Source organism: Ostrea edulis, chromosome 5 (assembly GCF_947568905.1).
Source record: "Ostrea edulis chromosome 5, xbOstEdul1.1, whole genome shotgun sequence".
NCBI classification, from domain to species: Eukaryota; Metazoa; Mollusca; class Bivalvia; order Ostreida; family Ostreidae; genus Ostrea; species Ostrea edulis.
The window spans coordinates 39,905,851-39,919,039 of record NC_079168.1 but is presented as its reverse complement, the minus strand read 5'-3'; the positions used below and the strand labels follow the sequence as shown (position 1 = coordinate 39,919,039).

At 34.3% G+C, this 13,189-nt stretch overlaps 1 pseudogene; it reads right to left on the bottom strand.

Moving 5' to 3' along the window:
* Positions 1-494: 494 nt before the first annotated feature.
* On the bottom strand, positions 495-11,444 carry LOC125651177 (uncharacterized; annotated as a pseudogene).
* Positions 11,445-13,189: the final 1,745 nt, after the last annotated feature.

Sequence of the window (13,189 nt, the reverse complement as noted above, 5' to 3'; positions counted from 1 at the left end):
GTTATTCGAAAATGAATATGATGGCGATAAATCGAGCCATAGTTTTCTTTTGCTGTAACGGTTTAGAAGGTGAATTGTACTAAAAAAAACAGACCAAAGGAAAACAAAAATAAACAGACCAAAGGACAACTAAAAATAACCTGACCAAAGAACAACTAAAATTAATCAGACCAAAGAACAACTAAAATTAATCAGATCAAAGGACAACTAAAATTGAAGATTTCATAAGCACACGTAATGTGTGTGTGCAGTAGAATCCTAATTTCATGAATAACCTGAGATAAGATATGAAAGTGTTTTCTCTGTCTGACTCGCCGCTATGTGACGCTATGAATAACCATATAAAAAGCATCCCTATTGAAATCCACTCATTCTTCGAATTGGTGAGGGAGTACACAGAATCCTTACAATTAAACAAAAACAGAGTAAATTCTGGATGAGTTCAACAATTTATTTCTAATCCATAAGGATAACAAAGAAACATTTTTCTTTCCTTAAGACCCAGTATAATGTTCATGATCTGAAAAGATATCAAATGTGAAATGTGATTCAAAAGGTAATGGGAAGGGAGGGCGGGAACACTTTCATGGAAGGTAAAGATAACGAACAGTGATCAATCTCATAACTCTTATCAGCAATACAAAATAGATAGTTGGGCAAACACGGACCCTTGGACACACCAGAGGTGGGATCAGGTGTATAGGAGGAGTAAGCATCACCTGTCGACCGGTCACACCCACCGTGAGCCCCATATCCCGATCAGGCAAACGGAGTTATCCGTAGTCAAAATCAGTGTGCCAAGAACGGCCTAACAATCGGTATGAAACGCGTCAGACACCATTTGACCCAAACTAGATCGTTATAACGACCATAGATTTTGCGAAATGCTGACTTTAAACGAGACTGTTGGAGCCCCTGCACTATCAACTTGTTTGTCAGTAATCTGCTTCAATTTAAAAACTGACCATAATCAGAATAAGCTCTAGCGTATCGAATCAGTTGAGATATATAAACACCATATGCAGGTAATAATGGAATATTGCTACATAAATATGGGAAGCTGTCGATAGAGATGCTGAAATCATCCCATTTGTTTTAAAGTTGAGTTGTTAGTTTGCCGTTAATATCTACTTTCAATAGAATATCTAAGTATGAAGCAGAAGTGGACGACTCTGTGGTGTCTTTTATTTCGAGCTCACTGGGATATAATTATATTGAATCGACATATGAATGAAAAATTGTTATTGTTAATAGATAATACGTCGTCGATATATCTAAATGTCGAATTGAAGGCCACAACAAGAGATTTTTTCTTCTCAAGTAGAAGTTTTTGAATAAATTCTGCTTCATATCTTATCTCAGGTTAGTCATGAAGTTAAGATTCCATTGAACACAGGACGTGTGCTGATGAAACCTTCAAGTTCATTTCATAACCTTCAATAAGGTACTCCGTGTTCGTTTAAAGGGACTGATTCATGATTTTCCCCAAAAATTTCTTTTTCACTTTTAATGATCAAAATCTATTGTTTAATGTGTTTAAAAGAGTTCGCATAAAAATTAAGGTTATACATTATCACAGAAGCTCATTTTAGAGAGTTTATTATTTGTTTTGTAAACGGAGATTGCGGTATGTTATTGTTTACGAAATTTTCTAAAGAAATGGATATCGATCTGAATTTATTATATCTTTCATATTTCAAGCATTATTGGGGTAAATGTGTCATCTAAAAGTTAAAATTTGTGACTATGCAAAATTAAGATGCATTATATTACAAAATCAATATTTCACCTGTTGGTTTGTATACATAAAAAGACTCGAGTCTTTGTTTACATAACACATATTTAAGGCTAAAATATTGCTTTTATTCTTGCATTCAGAATGTCAAAAGTTTGACTGTCCATATTAAATGAGTTATATTTTTAATGTATACCATCCGAAATGAAAAATATTTTTATCAAAAATCGTGAACCAGTCCCTTTAAAGCCCAATTATCATTTGTACCTCTTTAATACTAATTGCTGGAAACCTGACTTATGAATAGGCTTGCAATAAAACCTAGCAAAGGTACTTTCTTTAGCCCAGTCGGCTTGTTGCATAATATCTGATACTGAAACTCCTGCAAAGTATGCTTTTGATACTGAATCTGACCTCGTGGAGTGAGCTTTAAGCTGATTTGTATTAATGCCAGCTTCTGCCATAATAGTTTTCAACCATCTTGAAATAGAACTAGTTGTTACTGGGTGATGTGGTTTTACATAGCTCAGTGACAACCAAGATCTATCTATATTGTCAGAAATGTCTCTAAATCTACTTGTTTGTTCTAGGTAAGGTCTAATGCATTCCACTACACATAAAGAACCTGTCTCAAAGGCATTGAATACAAATGAGTGTAAAGGATTCCCTGGTTTGTAAGACTTTGTGGGTTTAGATAGTTTAAATGAAATGCAATTTCCAGAATCTGACATAAATTTCATGTTCAGCTGATTAAGTTCTGGGGCTCTTCCAGCAGACGTCAAAGCTAGCAAAGCCACTAATCTACATGATAACATTTTTAAGCTAAGATTGTTGTTATCACCTAAGTTTTTAATAAACTTGAGCAAAATGTCCACATCCCAGAACTCATGATATTTTGGTTTCGGAGTCCTCATATTGAAAATAGCTCTCATTTGAATAACAAACAGTGGTTGTTATCCCACTCTCTGACCGTCTACTAATGCATGATTCTTTGATATTGCAGATCGGTAATTAAGTATTGATTGTTCTGTACGGTTTATCATCCTTGTACAAAACAGTCAAGAATTCTACAATAGCTTCCAGAGGGGAGTGAATTGGATTAACGAACTTTGTACAACTTCAGCTAACCCACTTTCTCCAGACAACTTGTAAGCTGATATAGTTCCTGATCTCCATGCTTGGGAGTGTAAAGAGGCAGCTTCTTTTGAGAGATAATTTGTTTCTGTGGATTTCCCGAAATCTTCCACGCAGCTAAATGTAGGGATTTGTTTGCTGTTAGAGGATGAAGTAAACCTATTGGAGATGTTAAAAGATTCGGATATGGTGGAAGAGGACTGAAGTGTGAATTAACATCTCTAGAATAAGAGGATACCAAAGCTGAGCTTGCCAAACTGGTGCTATTAGTACCACAGTTCCTATCTGTTCCTCTCTTATTTTTGATAGACATTTGCTCATCGGACTGAATGGGGGTGGGGGTGGGGGTGGGGTGTATGCCTTCATTTCTTTCCAAGAGTGAAAAAATGCATTGATCCCCACTGCCCCTGGGTCTGCTTTCCAACTGAAATATTGAGGAAGTTGATGGTTTAGACGAGAGGCAAAAAGGTCTAATTTGTAACACCCCAAAAGGTTCATTATTTGACTGAAAACAGATTTGTCTAACACTCAATCCTCTGGATCCTGCTGAGTCCTTGATTCCCAGTACCCTCTTTGGAGGTCCTGGTATAAATTCTGCTATTTAGGAAATTTGATTTCTTTGACACCAATCCCAAAGCTTTACCAGCTGATTTAACAATTTGGATTTTGTTTCACCATTCTGTTTATAAGAGCTACAGCTGTTGCATTGTTTATTTTTTTTTTTATCAAAATTAAGAATATTTCTTTTTGATTTTGCGAATTATTGGAGTGTCAAAAAAGCTGTCAAAAGTTCCTTTGCATTTATATGATCAGATTGCTCTAAAAACTCTCCTGTGCTTTGTGTTTCGCAGGTCCCCCCCCCCCCCCCCATGCTAGGTCTGAGGTATCTGATGTAAGAATCATTGGTGGGTTCGAACCGATTATTGATTTCCTGTTTGAAACCTCCAATTGGTTTATCCACTATCTTAATTGTTTTCACCTCTCCTGAAATGGGAATCATTGCTTTGTAATGTTTGTTTTCTAGCAAACCTTTGATTTGGGTCATTTACATGAAACGACATTGTAATTTGGCTGGAATTACAGCCTGCATTGTTGAAATTAATTTCCCTATTAGTTGAGATATTTCTCTGACAAACATACTTCCTTTTTTTCAGGACCTGTTTGCATTTGTCTTTTAATTTTTGCACCTTTTCTTTTGGTAATTTGAGGAGCATGTTTACGGAGTTTATTTAGGAGCATAGAAATGAAATAATTTGAACTGCCTCTAACATGGATTTTTTCCAGTTTATCATGAAACCAAGCATTAAGTGTTGTGTTTCGACTTTGAACCAATTTCTCTTTGTTTCTATCTAGAATAAGAATTTCGTCTAAGTAGAGTATGAGCTTTAATCCTAACCTTCTTAGAAAACCTAAAACTGGCTTCAAAAGTTTGGTAAAGATTCTTGGAGCAGAGGCAAGATCGAATGAAAGTATCTGAAACTGATACAGCTCCCCTCTCCATAATTCTTTAGATTGATGGGGACTGTTAGATAGGCATCTTTTAGATATATCTACTTTACTATTAGATCTTGAACTATGAACAGACCTTCCATCTTGAAATGTTGATATGGAAGGAATCTGTTTGGAGGTTTTAGATCTTTGGAATGATAAACATGTTGCTGACAAATTGATTTTGACGGGGAGCAACTCTTACAACTGCGTTTTTGTACCAGATTTGTTACATGTATTTCTTCTTGGAGAATGTTTTCTTGTTCTGAATTTGAATCTGGGGGATGAAGATTTTTCGTTTGTACTGGATAACTTATCCAATCTAAAGGAATCCGTAGAAATGTTTTTAGTATAACAAGATCTTTTGTTATTCTTTGCCAATTGTGTATGAAATACTTTATTCTTCTCCCTACAGGGAACACATTTTCTTGATCTACCCTCTGCAAATTTGAATTAAGAATTTCTGCAATCATTTCTGATTTTTCTAGATTTGTTACAGAAAATGAGTTTGTTTCTTCTTCGTAAGATTTCCTCCCCTCTTTATAATTTGAGGTATTGTACCCGTACCTGTCAAATTTCTTCTTGCAATTCTTGTTAGTTTTACTGAACTTGTACCCAGATTTTTGGCCCTTCTTAAATCTACTGCAGGACAAATCCTAAAAGAGCTGTCTGAATCTTGGCTTGGTACTGTATAAAGATGGATTGTAATAAGACTTTCTTCTCTTCTTTTTGTCTGGCTGAAATGCATCAGCAACCTGATTGGCTTGCTTGCGTCTTTTCCCCGTCTTTTTAAAGAAGTTTATGAACTTACATGTATCACCGACGAGTTTGCTTCCACTTTTTTCTAATACATTAAGCGTTTTCATCTAATATAGCGTTTGCTTTTTTGTAATCTCTTGTAATTTTAACGGTAGCATTGACTCTTCTGTGGTGATCTACTGCTACAATGGCTTATCCCAGAAGACAAACAGTCTGCTCTAGTAGAGTGCACATATGAATGACGTCAACATTGTCCACTTCATGTGAATCACGAGAGGCTGCACGCAAATGTTCCAAAATACTCCATAATTTGGAAAGTGGTCCCATGACTTTTATCACTCTTGACTGGATATTTTGTGCACCCTTATCAGCACCTTTGTCAAAGTGTTTCTCTTGTCGAGTAATGGGCTGGTAAAGGCGTCTAATGTCTTGCCTGTGAAAAGATCCCTTGCATCAAGAACGGGATGTTTGTCTAAAATCTTATCTTATCACTAAAAAAAAAAAAACTTTGTGAAAAAAGGGCAACAAAATTCTCTTAAATCGTCCTCTAATTTGTCTTTTTTTACGTCAATGTCAAACCTTTCGTAAACTTCAATGGTTTCTAACGAGACTGCGTAAAGGTTTATTTTTACCTTCATTTTCAATACTTCCTGTAGTGGATTTAATGGATTCCAAACCCGACTTCTTGGAAATTAATGAGGAAGCTCTAGAATCACTGCTAGACCTAGAATCTGAACTGGAGCTAGAACTCGAACTAGAGTCTCTCCTTTTACGTGCTCTATTCTTACTATGAGTTGGAGCTCCGGTGTGCCCACTACTTGGGGTTTCACCGTTATCAAGATGGCGACCATCATGCCTAGAAACACACCCACGTAGACTCGGTGGCGAACAAGACCTCGAGCAACTGGATTGCTCTCTCGACCAGTTGGAAAAAGACATAGAGCTGTCTGGAATACTTAGAAATCCAAAATAATCCTCATAAAAGCAAGAGTGGTCAACGAAAGTCAAGTAAAACTAACCAAACACGACATTCACTAAGTGCAGTGGCCCGTATCAATTCCAAGGTAAAGTGTCACTCGTGAGCCAAATTTAAAATGAGTGAATTTCAATAGGGAGGCTTTTTATAGGACTATTCATAGCATCACCTAGCGGCGAGTCAGGCGGATAGAACACTGAGTATCTTATTAAAGGTTATGAAATGAAATTAACCAGACCAAAGGACAACTTAAAATAACCAAACTTAAGAACAACTAAAAATGTCTAGACCAAAGGACAACTAAAATTAACCAGATCAAAAGACAATAAAAATAACCTGACCAAAGTAACTAAATGTTACCAGACCAAAGAACAACTAAAAATAACCAGACCAAAGGACAAATAGAAATAACCAGACCAAAAGACAACTAAAAATAACTAGACCAAAGAACAACTAAAATAACCAGACCAAAGAAAAACAAAACTAACCAGACTAAAGGACAACTAAAAATGACCAGACCTAAGGATAACTAAAAATAACCAAACCAATGAAAAATAAAAATAACCAGACCAAAGGTCAACTAAAAATAATCAGACCAAAAGACAACTAAAAATGACCAGACCAAAGAAAAACAAAAATAACCAAACCAAAGAAAAAAGAATAACCAGACCAAAGGACAACTAAAAATAACCAAAACAAAGATGAGAATAAGAAAAAGAAAGGCATTTCTTTAGAGAAATATGTAACTGTTAACATTCACCATGCAAGGATCCAGCATTTTATCTGGTTCAATAATTACATGCAAGAATAGACCAGTTACTGTATGTACTGTGGATTAAGAATTACGTTTATTTGATCTGCATACTCGTGACAGCGGAGCTAAATGCTTATCCATTCTTATGGATATATTAGATATATATTGGGATTTGTATGGAGTTTTTTATGTGCACTTAAAAACATTGGATGAATTTCTTCTCTATTTTTGATATACTCTATCCATACAGCATAAAGGCCGAGATTTTTGTACCAGGGGGAAAACCTCAGATAAGGGGCGGAGCTTATTTTTATCGGCCACGGGAGCGGCAGATCTATAAGTAGTTGTGTTAGAAAGTGCACATGGGGGAAAATGAGGATTTTTTTTATTGTTTCGGTAGAACAATTCCTTGTCAATATCATGTATAAAAGATTTTTTAAAAATATCTAAACATGTCTTGATTACAGCTATAAATACATTGGACTTCATTGTCAAGAAAATATTATCCCTTTACGATTTAATACCAAGTTTTAGAAGTACTCCCCGAATGGCAGTTAGTGTGTAAATATAGAAGCAACCCATTATGAGTTCCAGGTATTAATTCAATGCAGGAAAAGTTATTTTGGTTTGAATATGCTACAGCTGCAAATACTTGTGAATTTAAAAACAAAAACTGCGACGGTTTGTTTCATTTGCATGTCATCATGATAATGGTACTTCAACATTTCATAAATCAATTTAGCTTTTTTAAAATGTTTATAAGCATGTGCGGATCTAGGATTTCAGTTTTAAGGGGCATGGAAAAAAAATCTGAGAGACAGGGGTCTGTGGACCGCTTTTGGGTCCCTGGTGGATACTCGGGGGTAAAAGCCTTAATGTCCCATAAATCATACCGTAATCTGGCGTAAAACTATAAGAATATTCACGTACACATGCTGCAATCTAATTTGGGAATAGATAATGCTTTTTAACACTTTGTCCAATCATGTTTGATACGCTGCCGGCCCTCTGTGTCTAGCATCTTTTTATAGACAGACGTGGGTAACGTCCATATTTTTATACTTAAAGGTTGAAAATACATGCATAGCGAAATAATTTATTTATACAGCTCATTTAGACATCAAATAAAGAGTTAATCGGGGATGGACGCATGCATTTTGTGATCGAATTTATTAATGTATTTAGTCGTGTACCGTGATTCATGATCAATTTCGTCATGAAGAAATAAATTGATAGCTACATCAGTCTTCGCGAAAACTTTTCTGCGGCACTAGCCATGCTGTCTAATTAATTTGACAGATTTACTTGCTTAATGTCATTATGAATGTTTTTTCTAGTCCGTAAGTAAAACATACATGTACATGTAAATATGAATTACAAAGGCATGATTCATGATGAATTAGAAACACATAAAGATGCTTTAAAAGAATTGTTATGGCTGACAAACAAATCAGACTCAAATGCAGAAAATAGTTTGACGTAGATTTTTTCATCCAAACTTATTGATCCAAGATTTCTCACTAGTGAGACAGGCTAGCGTTGAGATATTTTTTTTTTTTTTACCGACAGTTATATCGGGGAGTCGGCAAGTTCATCTGCACGAGTTTTAATGAAGACTGCTGCATTGTACATATATAATTTACTGTGAACATGTTTTGTCAGCATTAATGTCCTCTCTGAACTCCCTCGATATACATTTCAGTACTTGTGTGTTTAAGATCTCGATATACATTTCAGAACTTGTAAGTTTAAGATCTCAATATACATTTCAGAACTTGTAAGTTTAAGATCTCGATATACATTTCAGAACTTGTAAGTTTAAGATCTCGATATACATTTCAGAACTTGTAAGTTTAAGATCTCGATATACATTTCAGAACTTGTAAGTTTAAGATCTCGATATACATTTCAGCACTTGTAAGTTTAAGATCTCGATATACATTTCAGAACTTGTAAGTTTAAGATCTCGATATACATTTCAGCACTTGTATGTTTAAGATCTCGATATACATTTCAGAACTTGTAAGTTTAAGATCTCGATATACATTTCAGAACTTGTAAGTTTAAGATCTCGATATACATTTCAGCACTTGTAAGTTTAAGATCTCGATATACATTTCAGTACTTGTAAGTTTAGGATCTCTTGACGCGCACCTGCTGATTTTACAATAATTTATTTCAAGTTCTACTGCATGTTTAACCGCACACATCGATACCTAAACCGGTATATACATGGTGAGATTAAAGAAATATCATGTCTTTTTAAAAACACAAAATACAATGTACTTGATCTGTTAATGAATTAATCGACATCATTTATGTTATTTGTATGCATTTACTTCATAGATATTGTGAATTTCAATTGTATTATGATAAAGGACAAAACTGCATTAAACTTTGAAAATTTTAGGAGGGGACACCTTAAATCTGCCAGTGAAGCACATCAAATAGACCTGAAACTTAAACAAAAACTTAACCACATACAAAATCTCCTGATTATAGTTTGTTATGTGTTTAAATGATTTTATTCAATGGGCAGTCACATGAATCACAGCTGGATTCCTAAACACCTGCATTTGTAACATGTTAATGGTTTTTCTTCAAATAATGTGTTTATTATATTAATGCTCTTAAAAATTTCATATTGCATTAGTGCATTCACATATTTGAATATTTTATACATTTATAATTTTTGAAAACCACTGAAATGTTTTTACTTAGTATCAATGCTTTATATATATATAAAGTGAGTATTTAAATTAATTGTTTCTTAATTTTGTTTCCAGTTTTTAATAAAATATTTCATATTACAATTTCTGTATGTTTTCTTGGAAATAGCTTAGAATATTTAGAATGTTAGCGGCCGATTTGATGCTTTGCATCAATATTGTCTTGTTACAGGTACAATCGCATGTTGCTCTGCAGGCAGATGGCCTGCTTACCCGTATGTACAACAAATTAAATAAAAATAACAGTGTCCTATGATTGGGGTTTATATCTCCCTAAATGAAAAAAAAAATGAAACCCACCACCATCCTGGTGAAAATTTTCTAAGTGTGTCTCTATTGTTGTGGAACTAGACTATCTCTAGAGACGGCCAGATCAAGACTAGTTCTTATTTTCTCTCTACATGTTAAAAATTGAAGTTGAAATCAAAACTTACGGGGTGAATTTGAGAAGTCTGGTGTCTGTAAAAAATCTTGATTGACTGCTGGGCGTAGGTTAAGCACATAGCCACTAAGAGTGTAACCATAAACTACATTTTCATATAACTTAGGAACACCTTCCCTGTCAAAACCCAGAACAGAAGAAACGGTCCCTCAACAAAAGTGTCTGATACACTGCGTTTGATCCTCGCAACTTTTATCAGAATCTTCATATTGCAGTATGAAATGTATAAATTTTGATACAGATATTTTGAAAGAAGTCAAGAGAAGAATGACCTACTTTTAGTTTTGCAATACATAGACTTGAAATCCAATGCTTGGTAGATTTTTTTCTCTATTTGATATTCTAAACCATGAGAAAAGCTATCATTTAAAAGCAAATATTTTAATTACAATTATTGTTTATCATGGACATTATCAAAGATATAAAAAGGTATTGTAAATATTGCTATTGCATGCAAAGTTATCAATAAAAAGAATATGATTTTCCAAATAACCGTAAAGTGTACTCTGCGGGTTGTTATAAAATGACCTCGAACGCAGTACACAGATTTCCTAATGATTATGTGTACGTGAAATAAATTGCTTTGTAACAATGTCATAGTGACAGATTGACCTTGTGCCATTCGCAACAGTTTCCCCTTGGAAGTAAGCGGAAGACCCGCCGGGGCTTAAGTCATATTCCTTCATTCAAAAGCATCCAATTCTGCATAAACATACAACGTATTTATGCATCGTTTGAGACAATTACATGTTTCACGGTGACCTTTCTTGTATTATAAGGTGTTCAGATATGAGGGCTATGTCATTGTTTTATGCTCTAAACATTAGACCAAGTAAAAACTGAACAATTACCGTCACGTGTTTACCAGAACAAAATTAGCGTTATCTTTATTGAACAATGACAACAAATACATGTATGGTCAAACAATAAAAAGTGGTAACATTGTTTTTTAAGGAAAGTTTAACAGGTTATCATAGAAGACAGAGAAAAGAAAAGAAACAATTTATACAAAGTAAAGAAAAAATCCGTTAATTTCCACATTCTAATTGCTGTCTTTATTAAAAGACTGCTTTAATTATCGAAGTTGTTAAAGTCCATGTTTAGGGTAAGTTTTAATTTGGTTCAGTTTTTATTTTTTCTTCCTACAAAATATCTTAGGAGTAAACACGCAGAAAAAATTCAAACTTGATGACGAATACTCTATTTCTAAGAAAAGTTAATTGAAGTTTTCTAATTAAAAATTTCCTTACAATGCAGCGGTACGTCGTACTGCGACTTAAATTACACTACAAGTTTTGTCGTCGTTAACAGGTCACTCACTCACCATGCAGAGCACTAGCATATGTTACAGATCAAGGACATGGTAAATATTTAGAGGGTATTGAAGGACTGTATGATGCGCAATTTACCATCTGAAGTCTCGCCATTGTGGTACTCTTTGTAATTTTCTCCCATGGTAGACACGGCGGTTTGGGGGGGGGGATCGCAACCCTAATCTCTCCTCCCCCTCAAGCCATAAAAAGTTTTTTAAATTCACCCAGAATACCCTATTAATGCAATGTTATTGAAAACCTATTAATATTGTCCTAGAGGCACATGTAACGAGCAGGTTAATACTAGGTGCTTATATAGGTAGCCGGATTTCAGTCAACTAGAGTCCAACCATATATTAATAATTCTTATATTACATTATGACTTGTATAATTTGAAACCAAGATTTTGATTGGAATCGTTGGAATGATATTCAGCATTTAATGTATTTTTGTATTCAAGACTACTATTGATAAATTTCGCCCAAGTTCGTATTCTTAACTAGACGGCGTATTCGTGCCAATTCAACCTAGCTGAAAAATAAAAATAAATCGTTTATACGATTTATTAAATCACAGAAACGATTTTTAAAATTCGTTTGTACGATTTGAAAAGTCGTTTGTACAATTTAGTAAATCTTTTCTTGACCTCGAACGTTGACCATTAAAAGGTAATTTTTTCAAAAGGGGGCATAACTATTCTATAACATTGGTATTCATATAGCGATTCTCTCCCCTGGATAAGGACTCTTGTTAAGAATAGATTCATACTGTAAGATTGTCTAAAGCAAGTTGATTAAGTGCTCTTTAAAAAGTCGTTAATTTGTACTATTTTAAAACCCGTTTGTACGATTTTTAAAAAAAATCGTTTGTACGATTTACTAAATTGTATAAACGACTTTTCAAATCGTACAAACGATTTCTTAAATCGTACAATCGACTTTCTAAATCATACAAACGACTTTCTAAATCGTACAAACGATTTTCTAAATCGTACAAACGGTTTCCTAAATCGTACAAACGACTTTTTAAATCGTTTGTACCTATTCTGAATAAATCGTACAAACGATATTTTAAATCGTACAAATGATTTTATATCGTCAAACAGTTTCCTAAATCGTACAAAGGACAAATCGTTTCTACGATTTAATAAATCGTACAAACGATTTATTTTTATTTTTCTGCTAGGTTGAATTGGCACGAATACGCCGTCGTATCACTTAAAAGAAAAATTAAAATTAAATATAAACGTAATATTGATATGCTAATTTCAAAAATTTATTATTATTTCTGTCGACAATTAGTTCAGTGTATTGTAAAAGTAGACCGGATTTTATACGGATTCTTTAAATAAGAATAAAGAACATACAACTTACCTTGTGAGTTGTTATAACATTGAACATAACGCACAGATGTTCTTACGAAAGTGTGCACGTGAATTAAATTGCAACAAAGTCATTGTGATAGGAAACCTTGACCTTGTGTCGGTTGCAGCAACTTTTACTTAGAGGTCAGAGGAAAACCCGCCGTGGGCTGGTCATATTCCTCCACTGCATGAATATCAAGAATATCAAGCGTTTTCATGTTCCGTCAAAGTCGATTACATGCTTTTCTTTTGTTATAAGGTGTTAATTTCCGAGGACTGTATCATTGTTTAACTTTTGTAAATATTGGACATTGACCATTATTTCTAAGAGGGGTAACTGATTAAAATCTCCTTAAAATATGCTGTGCAACCGTACCTTGACCTACCTTACACAACTACCTTATAAAACTACCTTATAAAACTACCTTACACAACGATACGAATTTTCGTCATCATGTACAGAACACTAACATATATCATAGATCAAGGGCCTGAA